The following is a 5226-nucleotide window of genomic DNA, read 5'->3' as shown; positions in this document are numbered from 1 at the left end:
TTCCAGGTCGTATTGGCCCAGTACTACTGCCCATCTGGCTACCATGACTGTCAGATCTCCTTGTTGTACATCAAGGGATGCTCAGTTAATACCACAATCTTGTGGGCTTAGAAGTAATGATTCAACTTTTTGGAAGTCATCATTAAGGCCAGTGTCAATTTCTCCAGGGGCAAGTACCTGGTCTCTACGCCTACTAGGGTTTTACTCACATAGTATACTGCCCTTTGTTCTCCCTTCTCTTCTCTAATTACCACTGCACTCACTACATGCTCTGAAACCTCCAAGTATAAGAATAACTCCTCTCCAGGTACTGGATTTGACAGAACTGGAGCTGTTATCAGGTACTTCTTCAAGTCGGCCAAGGCGACTTCGCACTCCTCTATCCACAAAAAATATGTGGCCTTCTTTAATAAACTGAAAAATGGTTTACATTTATTTGAACTTCTGCTTATAAACCTATTGAGGGCTGTGGCCTTTCCTGTTAACAACTGCACTTGGTTTGCCGATGTTGGGTTTTTTAAGTCCAAGATAGCCTTGATTTGATCTGGGCTTGCCTCAATGCCCCTTCTGGTAACCAAGTATCCCAGGAACTTACTAGACCCAACTTCAAATGCACATTTCGAAGCATTGAGTCAGAGCCGATATGTTCTAAGGATGTCGAAAACTGCCTTCAAGTCGGCCAGGTGATTCTCAGGTTCTTTGGTCTTCACGACCATGTCATCAATGTATACTTCCACTGTTTTGCCAATCAGATGTCTGAACATCTTGGTTACCAACCTCTGGTAGGTTGCTCTTGCATTTTTCAACCCAAAAGGCATCACTCTGTAGCAATACAGCCTTTTTGGGGTGATAAATGCAGTCTTCTCCTCATCAGGGGGTACATTGCTATCTGATTGTATCCCCTGTAAGCGTCCAAGAAGCCCATCTTTCCATGCCCTAAAGTGGCATCCACTAGTTGATCGATCTTGGGGAGTGGGAAACTGTCTTTGGGACAAGCCTTATTCAGGCTAGTGAAGTCCACGCAGACACTCCACTTCCCATTCTTCTTTTTCACAACAAATGTGTTTGACAACCAAGTGGGGTAATTTAACTCACGAATGGCTCTGGCCTCCAACAATTTATCCACTTCTTCATCGACTGCCTCTACATGGACCAACGTCGACCTCCTTGCTCGCTGAATGACAGGTTTGGCCGACTTTTCCACATTTAGTCTGTGGCAAGTGACCTCGGGATCAATGTCAAGCATCTCGTATGGCATCCAGGCAAACACCTCTATGTTTGCTCGCAAGAATGACTCTAACTCCTTCTCCTCCTCATCGGCCAAATGTGAGCCGAGAAGGAAGAAGCTCTTTTCATCCCCTTGTTGGACCAGGATCTTCTTTAAGGCTTCCTCGCTTTTGTCGACTGACTCTTTGCCTACATCATCTAGGACCTCTATGTCCTCGTCCTCAATTTCGACTGTCTTGCCTCTCGCATGTTGCAGGTGGATTTCATTGTTGCCATAGAGCAATTCTTTGCCTGTACCTGATCCCCTCTGACCTCCTCAATTCCATACTCTGTTGGGAACCACAACAGCTGGTGCAGTGTTGAGGGAACAACCCTCATTGCGTGCAACCATGGCCTCCCCAAGATAACATTGTAAGGAAAGGAGGTGTTAATTATTGTGAACTTTGTATTTACCTTCTTGGTGCCTGCCTGCACCTCTAAACTTATTGCTCCCAGGGACCATGTTGGTATTCCATTGAACCCGACCATTGGACTGTTGGACTGCTCCAGGTCATCTTGGTGAAGGCCGAGCTCCTTGTAACATCTGACATACATGATGTCACAAGAGCTGCCTTAGTCAATCAAAATGCGCCTTGTCTGGCATTTTTCAATCTTGAGGGATATCACCAGAGCATCGTTGTGTGGATGCTGCACCATGTCTAGGTCGGCTTCAGTAAAGGACACCATTGGTCCCTGATACTCGTCTGTGCTAGGCCTTTTTTGCTGGACCTGATACACATGTTGTAAGTGCTTTACCCTCTGAGTCTTCCCACGTACCTCGTTCTCATTGACCTTTGAGTGAATCACATTGATCACTCGAGGTCCGTCTGTTTGTGGTTGCGGTGCTGGTGGAGCTGGTGCTGCTAGTGCCTGGGGCAACCTTGCTTGCTCTTCTCTTGTTCTGGTGTTATCTACTAGGTCCCTTAAGTGACCTTATCTTACTAGATCTTCCAAATGCGCTTTTAGGGCTCTACAACCTTGTGTCAGGTGTCTATCTTCATTGTGGTAAGCACAGTGCTTTCCCAGGCTTCTTCTCATGAATTCGCTAAGAATCTTTTCTGGTGCTTTATAATACGACTGGTTCCTGATTCTTTCCAGAACTTTATAAATCGGAATCCGGAATACGGTGGTGATTGCCTGTACAGCCCTCAGCCCTGTCTCTTGCCTGTTATATCCAGTATTACCTTGGCCTCGCTTCGGCGAGCTGTTTTTCTTCCCTTGTTTCGACGCCTTTGTCTCCAACGTATCCTCTTCGGCTCTCGCATATTTCTCGATCTTGGTCATGAGTTCCTCCATACTTTTTGGCAGTGTCTTTGCCAGTGACTTTTAAAGCATGCAGTCATCGTTCAAGCTGTTCTTAAAAGATACGACCGCCAACTCTTGGTTGCTCCCTGGTATTCGGTTAAACACCTCATAATACCTTTTGGCATAAGACCTGAGGCTTTCATCCTCGCCAATTCTCAGAGCCATCAAGGAGCCTACCTTCAACAGCTGCAGTTTGTTTGTAACAAACCTAGCCACAAACATCTCGGCCAGGCTTTCCCAACTTTTCACAGTTCCTTTCGGCAACTTGTGAAACCAATATGATGCGATTTCCCTAAAAGATGAGGGGAACACCTTTCAAAGCAACGGTTCATTCTCGGTATACAATGCCATTGAGTTCAAATATAAGCCGACATGAAAGTTAGGATCAGACTTACCGTCATATATCTGGAATCTCAACATGTGGAACCTTTTCGGGGCTTCAAACTTATCCAATTCTACTAAGAACGACGTTCTCGACTTTATCGGAGATGTGACCTCGGCATCTTGTCGCTTCTTTTGGAGGTAGTCCCTCAAATCCTCCTTAGTCTGACCAGGAGCTCAGCTGTCAACGAGTTTCAGTCTTTTTGGTGCACTGCTCCCGGTGTCGTTGTGAGTCCTCTTGGACCTCCCTTCATTCATCATGTCAAAATAGCGCTCCTTCCCTTGAACATGCCGATGTTCCTTGACATAAGTTTCCTTGGCAAGAGGTGTCTTCTGAGACTCTCCTCTCATCGATCCTCCTCGCCCGACCTCCCGTGAAAGGCCGATGTGAATGCTCCTTTGCCTCGTCATGTTAAGGGACTGCTGTGATTGCTTTCTGCCCCTCTTTCTAGGCATCATTCTTGGCCGCTGGAATCAGCGTGTCCTCCAAGGAGAACAGTGGTGTAGACACCCCATTTTTGACCGTCTTCAAGACTTAGACGTCATCGTTTGAACACTTGATGATCATCCATGCTCGTGTTCGTTTTGAGTTCTCGAAGGTCTCAGTTACGCGTTGCCTTAGGATCTCTCAACTTGCTTGTTTTGTGCTTGGTGTGGACCAAGGACTTGTAGTTTTTGCTTCTGAGGGAAGAGGGTGGCTTGTTGGCCATCCCTATAACCCATCGGCTAAGGCCTTGTGCCATCGGCCTTATTTTCTTGCCAACGACCATAAGTGGTGGCCGATCGGAACTCGTTTTAGTCGATCGGCACTCTTTTTGGTCAATCGGCCATATTTCTTGGCCGAGACCTTTCCATTTGCTTTTGCAGATATTTTTGTGCCAACTGTGACAGCTGGTGAGCACAATTCTCATCCTCTATACACGTGTATGGAGGGATTGAATCAAAACTCAAGCTTGTTCAACAAGCTTGAGAATCGTATTTCTATAAGAAGGGAGACCCCTCTCCCTTTCCAGAGATTCTAAAAAGTTGATATACAAAACATATATCACTCTCCCTATATATTTTACCTCTCTCTCCATATTTACCCTAGTTTGTGCTCAAAAGTGTATTTTCTTCATACTTTTACACTAAAGCACCTACTAGAACACCATCCTTTTGTTGTTGAGGTACTTAGGAGTTGGTGTTAGTGTTTTTGGACTGGTTTTGGTCAGAAAAGAGTGCTGGAGTTGTGTTCTTGAAGGTGTTCTTCAAGGGTGAGTCAACTAGCCTTTAAACCCTTGTTTTGGTTCAAGCTTTTGGACCTATTTACATGCTGATTTAAGCTTCACTTTCTATTGTAAAAAGTTCTGATTTTTCAGGCTTCTAATGTTTGTTTAAGGTCACTTTTGTGTTGGGGGTTGTCTACCCCCTCTTAGGCCTTGTTTGGTCTTGTTCTTGTGCCTTCCTTTTAAGCTATTGGGACCACCTTATTTTGACCTTCTCACCACTGAAATCCAGAGGATTTTAAGTTGTGGAAAGGTGGTTTTGGAGTCTTAAATAGGAGAGGGACACCCCCCTCTCCTTTTGTCTTATATGCTTGTATTGATGGCTCATAAAAGTAACATGTTTGTTAAGCTTGTTTTGGCTCCATCTTAGCATGTATGAGACCTTATTTCAGAATGATATACCTCTGTCTAAGGTTGGTTTGATAGCCTCTTGCATGTACCATGCACTTATAGTGCAATCCTCTCTATTGCCTTAACATGCATCTTGTGTTTGGGTCATCATTCTTGCATGTATTGGCCCAACTCAAAGAAGCTTTCCCTCATGTTTTACCATGCTTGAGCTCTGTTTGATTTTTTTTTTTAGTCATGCATGCATTGCTTTGTATAGCCATAGTGCATTCTAGCTTGTTAGCTTTGAGTGTCCAAGTCACTAGCATGCATTTCTTAGACCATTCTCATGATTTGGCATCATTTCATATGTGATTTCAGTCCATATAGTGTGGTCATGCACTCACATTTGTCACCTTCTCCATGCATTGGGAGGTTTGTGTTTTAAGCCTTGAACATGAACCATTATGCATGTCTTATTGCTTAAGCTTTTGGGATGTCATCTTAATGGGTTTTGGGGCTTATTTTGACATGCCATAACTCTGATTTTTATTTGTTAAGTCATGTCATGCTTGCTCTTAGTAGGTGTAGTGTAACCCTCTTTATTGGCCTTGCATGCATCATGCCTTATGCCCTTCATGTTGGCTTGTTTTAGCTTTGGCCCGTGCATGTTTTAGACTCA

The sequence above is a fragment of the Camellia sinensis genome, chromosome 9 (assembly GCF_055761805.1).
Source record: "Camellia sinensis isolate YWXY chromosome 9, ASM5576180v1, whole genome shotgun sequence".
Lineage (NCBI taxonomy): Eukaryota > Viridiplantae > Streptophyta > Magnoliopsida > Ericales > Theaceae > Camellia > Camellia sinensis.
The sequence above is the reverse complement of the archived record's forward strand: the minus strand, read 5'-3'. Positions refer to the sequence as shown.